Source organism: Monodelphis domestica, chromosome 2 (assembly GCF_027887165.1).
Source record: "Monodelphis domestica isolate mMonDom1 chromosome 2, mMonDom1.pri, whole genome shotgun sequence".
Taxonomy (NCBI): Eukaryota; Metazoa; Chordata; class Mammalia; order Didelphimorphia; family Didelphidae; genus Monodelphis; species Monodelphis domestica.
The window spans coordinates 262711328-262729362 of record NC_077228.1 but is presented as its reverse complement, the minus strand read 5'-3'; the positions used below and the strand labels follow the sequence as shown (position 1 = coordinate 262729362).

At 38.5% G+C, this 18035-nt stretch overlaps 1 pseudogene; it reads right to left on the bottom strand.

The window, feature by feature from the left end:
* Positions 1-690: 690 nt before the first annotated feature.
* Positions 691-11774, bottom strand: LOC107651406 (olfactory receptor 2Y1-like; annotated as a pseudogene).
* Between the last annotated feature and the right edge of the window lie 6261 nt (positions 11775-18035).

Genomic DNA, 18035 nt, shown 5'->3' with positions numbered 1-18035 from the left:
TAGCACTGCAGGGTTTGTACCCCAAAGAGATAATAAGGAAAAAGACTTGTACATGAATATTCATAGCTACACTCTTTGTGGTGGCCAAAAATTGGAAAATGAGGGGATGCCCCTTAATTGGGGAATGGCTGAATAAATTGTGGTATATGTTGGTGATGGAATAATATTGTGCTAAAAGGAATAATAAAGTGGAGGAATTCCATGGAGTCTGGAACAACCCCCAGGAAGTGATGCAGAGCGAAAGGAGGAGAACCAGGAAAACATTGTACACAGAGACTGATACATTGTGGTACAATCGAAGGTAATGTACTTCTCCATTAGTGGCAATGCATTGTCCCTGAACAATCTGCAGGGATCTAAAAAACACCATCCACAAGCAGAGGATAAACTGTGGGAGTAAAAACACCAATGAAAAGCAACTGCTTGACTACAGGGGTCGAGGGGATATGACTGAGGAGAGACTCTCAATGAACACTCTGATGCAAATACCAACAACATGGAAATGGATCTGGATCAAGAACACATGTGATACCCAGTGGAATCACGCATGGGCTATGGGAGAGGTGGTGGGAGGAGGGGGAAGGAAGAAAAGAAAATGATCTTTGTTTCCAATAATAATGTTTGGAAATGACCAAATAAAATAATATTTTTTTAAAAACTTACTTTTTCTCATCTAATTTTTACCTGCTTTCCTGGACTATCCTCCATATTCCACACAGATCAACATAAGAAGATGGCAAAGGACAAAAAAGCAGAGAAAGTATAAAGGAGGACTTTATAAAAGAAGTGACAACTGACTAAATTAGGCCTTGAAGGAAAAGAAGAATTTACCAATAAGAGTAGGAGAAGGAAGGAATTTCAGACATGGACATAGTTATGTCCTCCTATAGAAATCCACAGAAGCTGGAGAGGGCAAAACAAGATTGGGGAACATATAGAATTTACATTTTGCCAGAGCACAAAGCTCATTAAAGAGAAGCAAAATGAGATGAGGCTGAAAAAGTAGGTTGGAACAAGAGGACCTTTGAAACCCAGGCTAAGTTCTTAAATTATTCTACATGTAATATTATTCCAATGATCTTCTAGACTCAGCTTTGTCTGCCTTTGAGATTTCTATTACTTATCATACCAGAAGTTCTTCATTGTCTTCTCAACCCCAAGGCTCTTTTTCTTTTTATCACCTTCCTCAAAGCTGCCTTCATATCCGTGTTTCTCAAGGTATAAATAAAAGGGTTGAGCATTGGAGTTATAATAGTATAAAACAGAGCAGCAAACTTGCCATGACTGGTGGAGTAGCTGTGAGTGGGCTGAAGATAAGTATAGATAGCAGATCCATAGAAAAGAAAGACCACCATGAGATGGGACCCACATGTCTCAAATGCCTTTCTCTGCCCTTCTGCTGACTTAATATTCAGTACTGTTTGGACTAGGTACACATAGGAGACTAAGAGGAGTGAGGCAGGGAGCACCATGATGATGACCCGGGCGACAAACATCTTGGCTTCTGTGTCTTTTGTATCCTTACATGCCAACTTTAAGAATACAGGCATCTCGATTGGACTTCCCGGTAATCATGGCTGCAATCTAGACGCTGCACGCTTTCTCTCCCCAGCACCGAACGAAATAGACTACATCAAAGGAGCATAAAATCACCTTTGGAGGAACAGAAGGACTCCCCAGTACCCCACAGAGGCAAAGGTACGTGGGGCTTGAACATCTCAACACTAAAATAAGAAGGAAAAGCTTGCACAGAAAAGTGAACTGAGCCGCCCTTCCCCCACCCCACCTCCCCCACTAAACCAGAGTGAGCTACCTGAGCGCTCACCAGGACAGCGAGTGAGTGGGGAGCGTCTCTGTCTGGGGGGGCACTCCAGGGTCCTTGGGATCTGGGGACTGCCAGGAAAAAATGTCTCAGGGCGCTTTCACTGGAGAAGCCAGCGGACTTCGGGCGGGCTGCGCTGAACAAGGCGCGCTGATTATCTGGGCGGAGCTGAATACCTGGGCTCGGAGGCTGGGAAGAACTAGTCTGAAGCAACCTAAATTCACAGAAAAACCGCTCTTATAACCCAGACCCCAGACCAAAAAGGAAAGGGAAATAAAACCACCAAAGGGATGGCTCACATGGCCCAAAATCAAGCCTCCAGGAAGAAAGGGAAAAAAGTGACTATTGAAAACTTTTATGGTGGAAGTACCCAAGGAAAAGAGGAGAATGAGGAAGAAATCCAAAAAAATTCAGAACACGCCTCCCAAAATGGAAACTATCAACAAGCTCTGGAAGATCTCAAACTGGAACTTATCCAAAAGATGGAAACCTTCTGGAAAGAAAAATGGGAGAAAGAGATCAGCTGTCTGACAGATAAGACTGCTCAATTGGAAAAAGAACTCGAAGCATCCAATACAAGGGCAGACAAGGCTGAAAAGCAAATCCAGTCCCTAATGACCAGAATCAAGCACCTAGAAGAAAGTGAGATGATAAAACAGCAAGAATCAATAAAGCAAACCCAAACAATTAATGAATTGGAAGAAAACATAAAATATCTCACTGAGAAGGTCATGGACCTGGAGAACAGAGGAAGACGAGAAAATCTCCGTATCATCGGTCTCCCAGAAAAACCAGAGGTAAACAACAAATTGGATTTTATTCTAGAGAAGATTATAAAAGAAAATTGTCCCCACATTCTGGAGCAAGGGGGCAAAATAGAAATAGAAAGGATTCATAGAACACCTTCTATACTAAATCCCCAAAAGACAACGCCTAGGAATGTAATTGCCAAATTCAAGAGCTTCCAAGTAAAGGAGAAAATCCTACAAGAAGCCAAGAAGAAGAGCTTCAGATATAAGGGGGCTCCCATAAAGATCACACATGACTTAGCGGCTAACACACTAAGAGACCACAAAGCATGGAACACGATATTTAGAAAGGCAAGAGAGCTGGGTCTCCAACCAAGAATCAACTACCCAGCAAAACTGACTATATACTTCCAGGGGAAAGTATGGGCATTCAACAAAATAGAAGATTTCCAAGCATTTGCTAAGAAAAGACCAGAGCTCTGTGGAAACTTCGATATCCAAGCACAGAAAGCAAGAGAAACATGAAAAGGTAAATATGAAAGAAAGGGAAAAGGAGATAAATCTTATCTTTCTCTTTAAGTCAAACTCTCTTCTATAAGGACTACATTTACATCTAATTATATATATTAATATGTGGGGAAAATGTTTTGTGTAACTCTCATAAATTGTATCATCATAAGAGTAGTTAGAAGAAACATGCATAGGGAAAGATTGGGGAATCAAGAAGATTTGGGGAAAGTTGGGGCAAAAAAAGGAAAAGGGAGGGGGGAACCGTGATAATACTAAGATTAACTTCAAGAAATAGGGGGGGAATCAATAGAATAAACTTTCCCATATAAAGATACACATGGGAAGGGGAGGGGAAGAACTCTCATATGAGAAGGAGAGGAAGAGAGCGTGAAGTGGAAGTACTTAAACCTTACTCTCAGTGAAATCAAATCTGAGAGGGAAGAACATCTAGATCCAGTGGGATCCTGAATTATATCTTATCCATTAGGGCAAGAAAGAAAGGAAAATTAAGGAGGGGGAGGGGAGAGGGAGTACAAAAAGGGAGGGAAGGAGAGGGGGGAGGGGAAGGGAGCATAAAAAGGGAGGGGCTAGAAAGGGAAGCATCTCAAGGGAGGGGACTAGGGGGACTGACCTAAAGTAAATCACTGGTTCAAAAGGAGAAAGCTAAAGAAGAAAGGTCAGAACTAGGGGAAGACATCAAAATGCCAGCGAATCCACAAATAACAATCATAACTTTGAACGTGAATGGGATGAACTCACCCATAAAACGCAGACAAATAGCAGATTGGATTAGAACACAAAACCCTACCATATGTTGTCTTCAAGAAACACATATGAGACGGGTTGACACTCACAAGGTTAGAATTAAAGGTTGGAGTAAGACCTTTTGGGCCTCAACCGATAGAAAGAAGGCAGGAGTTGCAATCATGATATCTGACAAAGCCAAAGTACAAATAGACCTGATCAAAAGGGACAGGGAAGGTAAATATATTCTGCTAAAAGGAAGTATAGACAATGAGGAAATATCACTAATCAACATGTATGCACCAAATGGTATAGCATCCAAATTTTTAATAGAGAAACTAGGAGAATTGAAGGAGGAAGTAGACAGTAAAACCATATTAGTGGGAGACTTGAACCAACCACTATCAAATTTAGATAAATCAAATCAAAAAATAAATAAGAAAGAGGTAAAAGAGGTGAATGAAATCTTAGAAAAATTAGAATTAATAGACATATGGAGAAAAATAAATAGGGACAAAAAAGAATACACCTTCTTTTCAGCACCACATGGCACATTCACAAAAATAGATCATACACTAGGTCATAGAAACATGGCACTTAAATGCAGAAAAGCAGAAATATTAACTGCAGCCTTTTCAGATCACAAGGCAATTAAAATATTGATCGGCAAGGGTACATGGAGACCCAAATCAAAAATTAATTGGAAATTAAATAACATGATACTCCAAAATCGGATAGTTAGAGAAGAAATCATAGAAACAATTAACAATTTCGTTGAAGAAAATGACAACGGAGAAACATCCTTTCAAACCTTATGGGATGCAGCCAAGGCAGTACTTAGAGGAAAATTCATATCCCTGAGTGCATATATTAACAAATTAGGGAGGACAGAGACCAAGGAATTGGAAATGCAAATCAAAAAACTTGAGAATGAACAAATTAAAAACCCCCAGAAGAAAACCATACTAGAGATCCTAAAAATTAAGGGAGAAATTAATAAAATAGAAAGTGACAGAACTATTGAGCTAATAAACAAGACTAGAAGCTGGTACTTTGAAAAAACAGACAAAATAGACAAAGTACTGGTTAATTTAATTAAAAAAAGGAAAGAAGAAAGGCAAATTAATAGCATCAAGGATGAAAAGGGGGATCTCACCTCAAATGAAGAGGAAATTAAGGCAATCATTAAAAACTACTTTGCCCAACTATATGGCAATAAATTTACCAATCTAGGTGATATGGATGAATATTTACAAAAATATAAATTGCCTAGACTAACAGAAGAAGAAATAGTTTTCTTAAATAATCCCATATCAGAAATTGAAATCCATCAAGCCATCAAAGAACTGCCTAAGAAAAAATCCCCAGGGCCTGATGGATTCACCAGTGAATTCTATCAAACATTCAGAGAACAGTTAACTCCAATATTATACAAACTATTCGACATAATAAGCAAAGAGGGAGTCCTACCAAACTCCTTTTATGACACAAGCATGGTACTAATTCCAAAGCCAGGCAGGCCAAAAACAGAGAAAGAAAACTATAGGCCAATCTCCCTAATGAATATAGACGCAAAAATCTTAAATAGGATACTAGCAAAAAGACTCCAGCAAGTGATTAGAAGGGTCATCCACCATGATCAAGTAGGATTCATACCAGGGATGCAGGGCTGGTTCAACATTAGGAAAACTATCCACATAATTGACCACATCAACAAGCAAACCAACAAGAATCACATGATTATCTCAATAGATGCAGAAAAAGCCTTTGATAAAATACAACACCCATTCCTACTAAAAACACTAGAAAGTATAGGAATAGAAGGGTCATTCCTAAAAATAATAAACAGTATATATCTAAAACCATCAGCTAATATCATCTGCAATGGGGATAAACTAAATCCATTCCCATTAAGATCAGGAGTGAAACAAGGATGCCCATTATCACCTCTATTATTTGACATTGTATTAGAAACACTAGCAGTAGCAATTAGAGAAGAAAAAGAAATTGAAGGCATCAAAATAGGCAAGGAGGAGACCAAATTATCACTCTTTGCAGATGACATGATGGTCTACTTAAAGAATCCTAGAGATTCAACCAAAAAGCTAATTGAAATAATCAACAACTTTAGCAAAGTTGCAGGATACAAAATAAACCCACATAAGTCATCAGCATTTCTATATAATTCCAACACAGCTCAGCAGCAAGAACTAGAAAGAGAAATCCCATTCAAAATTACCCAAGACAAAATAAAATACTTAGGAATCTGTCTCCCGAGACAAACACAGGATCTATATGAACACAACTACAAAACACTTTCCACACAACTAAAACTAGACTTGAACAATTGGAAGAACATTAACTGCTCATGGGTAGGACGAGCCAATATAATAAAAATGACCATCCTACCCAAACTCATCTATCTATTTAGTGCCATACCCATGGAACTCCCAAAAATTTTTTTTACTGATTTAGAAAAAAACATAACAAAGTTCATTTGGAAGAACAAAAGATCAAGGATACCCAGGGAATTAATGAAAAAAAATACAAAGGAAGGGGGTCTTGCAGTCCCAGATCTCAGACTATATTATAAAGCAGCGGTCATCAAAACAATTTGGTACTGGCTAAGAGACAGAAAGGAGGATCAGTGGAATAGACTGGGGGCAAGCAACCTCAGCAAGACAGTATATGACAAACCCAAAGATCCCAGCTTTTGGGACAAAAATCCACTATTTCATAAAAACTGTTGGGAAAATTGGAGGACAGTGTGGGAAAGATTAGGCTTAGATCAACACCTCACACCCTACACCAAGATAAATTCAAAATGGATGAATGACTTGAACATAAAGAAGGAAACCATAAGAAAATTAGGCGAACACAGAATAGTACACATGTCAGACCTTTGGGAAGGGAAATACTTCAAAACCAAGCAAGAATTAGAAAGAATTACAAAATGCAAAATAAATAATCTGGATTACATCAAATTAAAAAGTTTTTGTACAAACAAAACCAATGTAACCAAAATCAGAAGGGTAGCAACAAATTGGGAAACAATCTTCATAAAAACCTCTGACAAGGGTTTAATTACTAAAATTTATAAAGAACTAAATCAATTGTACAAAAAATCAAGCCATTCTCCAATTGACAAATGGGCAAGGGACATGAACAGGCAATTCTCAGCCAAAGAAATCAAAACTATTAATAAGCACATGAAAAAGTGCTCTACATCTCTTATAATCAGAGAGATGCAAATCAAAACAACTCTGAGGTATCATCTCACACCTAGCAGATTGGCTAACATGACAGCTATGCAAAGTAATGAATGCTGGAGGGGATGTTGCAAAGTGGGGACATTAATTCATTGCTGGTGGAGTTGTGAATTGATCCAACCATTCTGGAGGGCAATTTGGAACTATGCCCAAAGGGCGATAAAAGACTGTCTGCCCTTTGATCCAGCCATAGCACTGCTGGGCTTGTACCCCAAAGAGATAATGGACAAAAAGACTTGTACAAAAATATTCATAGCTGCGCTCTTTGTGGTGGCCAAAAATTGGAAAATGAGGGGATGCCCCTCAATTGGGGAATGGCTGAACAAATTGTGGTATATGTTGGTGATGGAATACTATTGTGCTAAAAGGAATAATAAAGTGGAGGAATTCCATGTGAACTGGAACAACCTCCAGGAAGTGATGCAGAGCGAAAGGAGCAGAACCAGGAAAACATTATACACAGAGACTGATACATTGTGGTACAATCGAAGGTGATGGACTTCTCCATAAGTATCAATGCAATTTCCCTGAACAATCTGCAGGGATCTAAAAAAAAATACTACCCACAAGCAGAGGATAAACTGTGGGAGTAAAAACACCGCTGAAAAGCAACTGCTTGACCACAGGGTTGGAGGAGATAAGACTGAGGAGAGACTCTAAATGAACACTATAATGCAAACTCCAACAACAGGGAAATGGGTTTGAGTCAAGAACACATGTGATAACCAGTGGAATCATGCGTCGGCTATGGGAGAGGGAAAGGCGGGGGGGGGGAGGGGAGGAAAAGAAAACGATCTTTGTTTCCAGTGAATAATGTATGAAAACGACCAAATAAAATAATATTAAAATTAAAAAAAAAAAAGAATACAGGCATCTCACAGAAAAAATGGTCCAGATAGCATAAGCCACAGAGAGGCATAGCCATCATAAGTCCTCTCTGGGCCACTGAGTTGACAAAACCTCCAAACCAGGAGATGGAAGCCAGCAGGAGACAGAGCCAGGGTTGCATGATAGTAGTGTAGTGGAAGGGCCGGCACACAGCAGCATAGCAGGCAAAAGCCATCACCACCAGAAGAACACATTCGGTAGAACCTAGGGCAAGACTAATAAAGAGTTGAGCCACACAACCTCCTTTAGTGATGGTCCGGTCAAATCCATGCAGATTAACCAGAAGCTGAGGGACAATGCTAGTTGTATAACACAGGTCTAAGAAAGAGAGATGACAGAGAAAAAAAAAACATGGGGGTATGGAGCTGAGGAAACAAATTGGACACAACAATGATGGCTGTGTTGCCAACCAAGGTTAAGAGATAAAAGATCAAGATGATCACAAAGAGGAGATGTTCCAAAGGGGCCAATCTGAGAATCCCAACAAAATGAAGTCTTGAGAACTGGTGTTGAATTGTCTCATAGTCCACTACCTGTCAAGACATTAAAATATAATTGAAGATTTCATATGAAGTATTTAGCTAATGTCTACTTATTTCCCAAAACTATCATTCTCCTCCCCATTCTACTTTACTACTCTTCTACATTTATGTTAATTTTATGTGCTTTTCTACTCACAATGCTTACTCAGTTGTGTCCTATTCTACTCAATTATTTTCTCTACCATTCTGTTTGTCCTTTTAGTTCTCTATGCTCAGTTCTGTTGTATTTCTCTCCTTTGCCTCTTTGCTTAAGCTAATTAAAGTCAAGAGTTAATGAGGTCAAAATCCCAGGTATGTCTGCTATATTCCCCATTTAGCTTCTTTCAGGTCTGTGGTAACAAACTGCATTTCCACCCTGGACCTACCTTTCTTACCTCTGTTCATTTCTGGCAAGTTATTGAGATAATACATATAAAATGCTTAGCGAATCTTAAAAAGCATCATATGTGAGCTATTATTGTTGTTGTTCTGTGAATCATATCTGTCCCTACTTTGAGGCAATCTAAAAGCATATATCCTTTTCATGAGCTGTATGGCACCAGCTTGCTATACAAAGATTAAGCCATTACAAGTATTGCAAAGGATAGAGAGCAAGACCTGGAGTCAGGAAGGCCTAAATTCATGTCCAATCTCAGACACTTACTGTGTGATCCTGGGCAAATCACCTAATTGTTTACCTTCATTTTTTCACCTTTAAAATGAAACTAATAACAGTATCTAACTTGAAAGGTTATTGTGTTATTTAAATACTTGTTCTGTCCCACTTGCCTCCCTGGGTTGTTGTGAGGATAAAATGAAATATCTGTAAAACATTTAGTATGGTGCCTGGAATATACTAGATGCTATATAAATGACTTTTCAAACCTAATCTCCTCCCTCTGGATCTTTTCCTTGGCCAATGACTTTCAAAAGTCATGCCATCTCCCCTGGCCTCCATGGTGACCTTATGTGGGACAATGGAGTCAAGTCAGATGCCCTTCAGATATGTGACTGATTTCTATGTTGATATGCTGAAGTGAATCTCCCAGGATTTGACTGAGTTAGAGGTTCCCCAGATAATTTTACTTCACTCATATTATTATTTCCTTCTTTCAAATTCCATTCAAGATTCATGTCTTTCAAAAAGCTTGCCTAATTAACAACTATCAATAATCTTTGAAAATTCAGGGGGATTTGGAGAGGTGCAAAATCTTTAAAATGAATATTGGTTTGATTTTTTGTAAGAAGAAAAGTTGAATTCTAGAAACTATAGATCAGCAGGTTTGACATTCATTTCCCATAAAATGCTTAAATTAATTTTAACATTTCATAAAGGCTTGGCAGTATTCACCAAAGTGGGCATTGCTATAAACTAAGTTTCATGATGATAAACTTACTTCATTTTCTTTTTTTTTAATAGAATAACAAGACTGGTAAACCAGGAAAATTCTGTTCATATAATATATCTTGATGTCAACAAGGCATATCATGATATTAAGACCTGCCAGATATATTTCTGAAGGATATCTATATCCTGAGTTCAAAAGATTTCTGAAGTCCTCATGCAAAAGAGAAAACTCAACATTTGTTCATAAACACAGGTTTTACTAAAGGGTACTTGGAGAGATAACATAACATAATCAGTCTCTAGATGACCCTAAATGAAATAAAACTGAAAATATTAAGAAATAGCATTCCTCTGTATACAGATGAAATAAGGAATATATTTTGATAAAGTTTTGATAAGCTAAGGAATCTGGAAGGTTGTCTCAGAGACTAGTGAGTGGCTGAGGCAGAAAAATTCTGTGACAGACTTGGAATTTGAAGGGGGGAAGGAAAGAGTTCTATAACAGTTAATCTTTGACTATGACAGGATTAGCTGCTCTGAGCCCTCCTGGTGAGGTGAAAGGAAGAGAAGACTTGCTTATACCTTCTGCTGTGACAACTTTGTTTGGAAGAAGAAAGACCAGAAGACTTTGTTTGCCTTAGACTCTAAGGGAAACCTCTCGATACATACTCAGCTTTAGTGAGCTTAATCAATTTAGCTCACTATCTTCATTAATCTGGAAAAAAACTTTAAATAATAGATAAATAAGGATTTAATTAGTTTATCATAGATAATTTGGGGAATATAGTAAGAGTTAAGGAGCTATAGTGTAGCTCAAGTGAATTCCTGAGACCAAAAAATTTGTTTTGCGATGAAAGTGGTGGGTTGAATTTATTTAGCTATCTTAGTGTTAAGGAACCTTTCATATATCCTTATTATCCTCAAATCTTTATTGTATAAATAAAAGTTATAATCTTTGTAAGAAGGATCTCCAGATCAGTTTGTTTACTGAGCCCTAAGGAGGGAAACTGTTGGATACTTTGTAAACATCTAGCAAAGTATATATAGCAGTATCCTCCTTATTTACACATTTATTAACATTTATTATTACATTTAGTGAGGTTTTTTTAGGACAAGAACCTAACAAAATTTGAGTTTTTACAGACCAACTGTTATTACCTGTTCTGTTAGAATTCTTCCTCACAGCAGGGGACCATCACAAACAGTTAGTCACTGGCACTCAAAATAGAACTGCAGTTCCAGTGAGAAAAGCAGCAGAGGGTGCTATTTTGTAACAGTGACTGTATCCCAGCTACTTTACCAAGGTAATTCGAAACACAGGCTTTGTATTGTTTCAAGCCTTATGTAACAGATATAAGAGCAAGATGTTACAATTTGTGTGGCAACTAGCTTTTCTACCAAACTTTTTTCTCATAACCCTGCTTGAATTCATATACAACTTAATAGGTTATGAGATACTAAAGCCAGTACTATCTATAACAGTACAAGTATTTATAACCACTAGTATTTATGATACTGGTCTGCTTCTACATGATGACAAAAGTTCTGGTAGCAATTTTTAAGTGATGGAACAGAAATAATAAGAATACAATTGAAAAGAATGAAATGAAGTTAGAACTCCAATACCTTAAAACTATGTTAGACCAGATGGAGGCTTAATATCAAGAATTAACAAAGGAAAGAGACAGTACAAGAAATTATAGCACAAGAAGCAACAAAGTTAGAGGGTGAAGAAAAATCTAATGCACCAACTAAGCTCCAGCTAGAAACAGAGGCTCTAGAGAATACTCCTGCACATCTGTTCCCTTTAAGAGAAGTACCTATGGTCTCCCCAGATATGGGAATCTAGCATGTCAAAGCCCACCAGATATTTACATGGGCAGACCTCAAAGCCATAAAAAGAGAATTCCTAAATTTGAGGAAGATCCCATGGGAGTAGTAAAAGAATTTAAGAGAATAGTTAAAATCTTAAACCTTGTATCTGGATTTTGAAATTTTAATGGATGAAGTGTTAACTAAACAGGAAAAGCAACAAATAATAGAGGAGACTCACAAAAAACCCAGACTTCCCAGGTAGCCAGAACAAGACCCAGATTGGGAACCCAACCCAGTTTCATCTTATGAAAACTTTCCAGGGTCAGGGAAACTATTATAGAGACCATAAGATTAAATTCTAAGAACTAGGGACTTGGTCAAAGTTTGAATGACTGAGGCAGAAGGTGGCAGAGACTCCATCAAGTTTTTTAAACTGTGTGATATAATGTGGGGAGAAATGGGTAGGAATTGATTTGCTAACTAAGGACAACATTAGTCATATCCACTGTCAATTTGTAAAAAATGCTTACCTGCTAGTAAGGAATTTTTTCAGGAGTAGCTATCCAAATTGGTTTAATATGATGCTATATGAACTTAAAAGGGTTGCTACTGTAAGGGTGAAAAGGGGTTATTTATAAAAGGGTTGAACTGGATTATTTAAGAGTGTGGTCACCAGAAATTTCATTTATTGCAAAGAGATTTTTTTATGATTTATTTACGAAATGCAGAAAGAGTGAAGTAAGAAAATCAGAGAGAGGATAGGGTTAGATATCTAGCTTAATCACTAAGTAATTTATTTCCAGCCCCTAGCCTAAGCCAGGCAGGGAGAGTGGGTTCTTAGCTGACCTCAGGTAAACCAAGGACTTGGGGAAAAACTCTTTCAAGAGGCTAGTCTCTCCTGAGGCTAATTTCTTCAGAAAATATCCAGGAAAGGAGTCAGCTTTTCACTAACCATGTGTCAGTTCAAAGGAAGAGATTTTAGAACAGCCTCACCAGTAAACAGGGTCTCAGGTCTAGTCAGCACATTCTTTTCCAGCCTCCACTTCAAAGAATGAAGAACTGCCAGTAGAATTGCCTCCAGGAAGTTATCACTCCCTTTTAAAGACACCTTCTCTTGCATCACTTCCTGTACTTTCCCCTAATTCTACATCTACCAATTACAGTGGAAGTCCTGCTTTATGACTTCCCAGGAGAAAGTCAGTTGATTCTGATTTGTCACTCACTATTGCTCACATGGGTCACAGACCTCCCATTTAATGATTAAGTGTAATATTTACACTTTTGGTGATCAGATCTAAAAATGGGTAGATCTCCATACTCAAATTTTAAGTAGAGTGTTAACATTTTTGGTAATTAAAACCTAAAAATAGGCAGGGATTATAATTTTAATCTTCACAATCAGGAGAGAGTTAATTTTAATCTTCACATACACAAACTATATATATATATATATATATATATATATATATATATATATATGCATATATATATATCAGTATATATCAGGATGACAAGGATAGATAATCAGATGAGAAGAATGATATAATTGATAATCTAACCAGAGAGATAAAAGAGCTGAAATTAAAATAAAAAGAAAATTAAGTCCAGCAAGACAAAGCTGTGGCTTGGAGGACCAGGAAGATGGCGGCTTAGAAGCAGCAGAAGTTCAGACCGCTGAATACCCTTCCATACCGAACACAAATTGAATGTTCCTAGGGGACTGAAAATCAAACCTAGCAACAAAACAGAGCCAAGGAACCCTCCTGCTGTACTCAATTCAAAAGGTACTCCTCCCCCGAAAACCAGAATCTGAGAACACTCGGGTTTAAGGGGAGGGCAGAAAGAAGGTCCCGGGACTCCACACACACACAGACACCTAGAGCACTAAGACTCCAGTGCTAGTGAGAAGCTCTGGGTGGGCAAAGGCTCTGGTCTGGAGGGTGTACCTTGTGGGCAGGGCTGTGCCAGACTCAGAGCATTGAAACCAGGTGGCGGGGAAGGAGCTGGAGAGGGATCATAGGGCAGGAAGCCTGGTCAGAACTTCAGAGACCCTCCATATTGCTCCAGACCTCCAGGAGGTTTTGGCCTCAGAGCACACCCAGCCCAACCCAGCTGAACTTAATCCCATTAAAAGTCTTCAGAAGCTAGGGAAGTACAATCTCCAACACCCCTCTCCCACAGACTGCTGGACTTTAATCCAATCAAAAACCTCCAGAGGACAGATAAGCTCAATCTCCAACACCCATCCCCCACAGACTGCATGGAGAGATCTCCTGACAAAGCTCCAAAAGGGGAGACTGACAGAAAGCCCCAAAACCAAAAAACTGAGAGGAGCAAGAGCACAGACAAATACAGTGAACAAAGAAGGGGTAAATAGGAGCAAACAACAGAAAAAGAAGAAAGAAATTATAATTGACAGCTTCTGCACAGGTAACAAACCAAGAACAAACAAAAAACAGGAGGAGGCAAGTAATAAAACAGCAATCCCAGTGCATTGGATACAAGCTTTGGAAGAATTCAAAATGCAATTCAAAACACAATTAAGAGAGGCTGAAGATAATTGGGAAAAGAATTTAAAAACTAAACTAAGTCATCTGGAAACAGAAAATAGTGTCTTGAAAGCCAAAATCAACCAGCTTGAAAATAATGCAAAGGAGATGAAAGATGAGGCAAAAAAAAATGAAAGATGAGGCAAAGGAGATGAGAGATGAGTTAAAGAGAATGAAAGATGACATCCATAGAAAATCAGACCAGATAGAGAAGGATGACCAAAAACTCAGGGATGAAATTCAGTTTTTAAGAACCACAATACAACAACTAGAATTAAGTGACCTCACAAGGCAGCAGGACACCATAAAACAAAACCAAAAGAATGAAAAAATTGAGGAAAATATGAAGAATCTCATTCACAAAACAGAAGGTTTAGAAAATCGTTTGAGGAAAGACAATTTAAGAATCACTGGTCTACCAGAAGACCATGACAAAAGAAAAAGCCTGGACATAATACTATAGGAAATTATTCAAGAAAACTGCCCAGATATTCTAGAACAAGAGGGAAAAGTGAAGATTGAAAGAATCCACAGATCACCTCCTGTACTTAATCCCCAACTGACAACACCCAGGAATGTTATAGCCAAATTCAAGAACTACCAGACCAAAGGAAAGATATTACAAGCTGCCAAGAAGAAGTCATTCAGATATCATGGAACCACAGTGAGGATAACTCAGAATCTGTCTGCATCCATGCTGAAGGACCAAAAGGCATGGAATATGATATTCTGGGAAGCAAGGAATCTAGGTCTACAACCAAGAATAAACTACCCAGCAAAACTGATTATATTCTTACAGGGGAAAGTATGGTCATTCAACACAATAGAAGAATTTTAAGCATTCATAAAGCAAAGACTAGACCTGAACAGAAAATTTGATGCCCAAGCACAGAAATCAAGAGAATCATCAAAAGGTAATTTAAAAAGAGGGGAAAAAGAAAAAACAAAAAAAAACTTTTTTTAAGAGACTCAACAAGGTAAAATGTTATGTATCCCTATAAGAAAAGAGGATATTGGTAACTCTTAAAAAGAGTTATTATCACCTGGGCAGCTAGAAGAATTACACTTATAGGGAACAGTGACAAACTGTATAGGACGAAATGACAAGAAATAAATACGTATATATAGATATGTATTCATAAATTCATATGTGTGTGTATATATATATAAGTATATACAATAAGCTAAAAAAGAGGTTAATATTAAAATAAATGGGAAAAGAAACAAATGGGGGTAAATTTATATGTCACAAAGAAGCACATGGCAAAAGGGGGGAGAACATCAATACACATGAATGGTAAAGAGGTTGGAGATTGGAAATACTCAACTCTTACATGTATTGAAATTGACCCAAAGAGGGAAGAACAAGGAAATCCATTGGAGCAGAGAATAGATTTGTGCTCTGTTGGGGAATGTAAGGGTAATAAATGGACTGGTGGGGAGGGAAGCATTACAAGGGAGGGAGATGGTGGGGGGTAGTTTTAGAAAGACTGCAGGGAAAATAAGAGGGGGAATAAGAAGGGAGGGATATAGAAAGGGAAGTAAAATAAGGGTAGGAACTAGGGGGACTGATTAAGAACAAATAATGGTGTAGAAGGATATAGTGGAAGAAGAAAAGGCAGGACCAGGAGTAGAAATCAAAATGCTGGGAAATACTCAGCTAGTAATCATAACTCCGAATGTGAATGGAATGAACTCTCTCATAAAATGCAAATGAATACCAAAGTGGATTAGAATCTAAAACCCTACCATATGCTATCTACAAGAAACATACATGAGGAAGATAGATACCCATAGGGTGAAAGTAATAGGATGGAACTAAATCTATTGGGCATCAACTGATTAAAAGAAGACAGGAGTCACAATCATCATATCTGAAAAAGCCAAAGTAAACATAAATCTAGTTAAAAAAGATAGGGAAGGTAATTACATCCTGATAAAAGGCAGTATAGACAATGAGGAAATATCAGTACTCAACATGTATGCACCAAATGGCATAGCATCCAAATTTCTACAGGAGAAACAAGTGGAGCTCAAGAATGAAATTGATAGAAAAACTATAGTAGAGGGAGACCTGAACCTTCCTTTATCTGAACTAGATAAATCAAACAAAAAAATAAATGAGAAAGAGGTAAGAGAATTAATGAAATTGTAGAAAAATTTGAGTTAGTAGACATGTTGAGGAAAAAAAGGGACAAAAAAGGAATATACCTTCTTTTCAGTAGCACATGATACATTCACAAAATTTGACCATGTATTAGGGCATAAAAACATTGCAAACAAGTGCAAAAGAGCAGAAATAATAAATGCAACATTCTCAGATCATGATGAAATGAAAATAATAATAAGTAAGGGTACATGGAGAGGTAAATAAAAAATTAATTGAAAATTTAAAAATACGATTCCCCAAAACCTCTTAGTTAAAAAATAAATCATAATCATTTGGTGGAGACTTCCAGTTAAGATGGCGGCTTAGAGAAAGCTAAAGTTCAGATCTCCGGAAAACTCTTCCCGACCGATCTCAAACTATAAGCTCCTAAGGCGCCAAAATTCAAAACGATCAACAGCACAGACCCTGGGAACCCTCCTCCTGGATCTGGACCCGGATCAAAAGGTACGGCTCCCCTCAAAAGCCAGAACCCGAGATCACTCGGAACTAAGGGGTAGGAGCGCAGAGTCCAAGGCTCCGGGAAGCCGCAGCCCGGCCCGGCTCAGAGAGCAGGGTCCTCGGAACAACAACCCTCAGGGCCTTCTATCGGAGTCCCAGTGAAAGTCACTGCCTGGAGCTCCCGCTGCAGAGAGCAGGGTCAAAACAACAGCAATCCTCAGGGCGGGCAAGACAGCCTCACGGGCTGGATCCTGCTATCCAAGTCTCAGTGAAAGTCCCTGCCCTCGGAGCTTGGGGAAGCTGCAGCCTATCCCCCCGCAGGCCGACGAAACAGCCTCACAGCCAGCGATTCTGAAGGCAACTTCTGGAAAGCAACCCGATCCAGAGAGCCGGGGGGAGAGTGTGGCCTCATGGTCCGACCCTTCCATTCCAGTTCCAGTGAGGCATATTCAGTTTAACCCAGGGAAAGCTCATAGAACTGACAATCTGCCCAGGACTAAAGCCTCTGAACACCAGTCAGAGATAAGAAAAGCTAATCCTCCACATTCAGAGATGGCAAACTCCACAGAAGCACAGAAGCCCCAAAATACCAAGAAAAATAAGAAGAAAGGGGCGACTTTGGACACATTCGATGGAGCCAAAATACAAAATACAGAGCAGATAGAAGAAGATATACAAGAAAATGCTCCAAAATCTTCCAAAGGAAATGGAAACTCTCCACAAACCCATGAAGAATTTGAATCAGAAATGACCAAAAAGATGGAAGCCTTCTGGGAGGAAAAGTGGGAAATAATGCAAAAGAAATTCACGCATCTACAAAACCAGTTTGACCAAACTGTAAAAGAAAACCAGGCTTTAAAGCAAGAACTAATAAAGCAAAGCCAAAACACCAAGAAATTAGAAGAGAACATAAAATATCTCACCGACAAGGTGATAGATCTGGAAAATAGAGGGAGAAGGGATAATTTAAGAATAATTGGACTCCCAGAAAAGCCAGAAATAAACACCAAACTGGACATGGTGATACAAGATATAATCAAAGAAAATTGCCCAGAGATTCTAGAACAAGGGGGCAATACAGCCACTGACAGAGCTCACAGAACACCTTCTACACTAAACCCCCAAAAGACAACTCCCAGGAATGTAATTGCCAAATTCCAAAGCTCTCAAACAAAAGAAAAAATCCTACAGGAAGCCAGAAAAAGACAATTT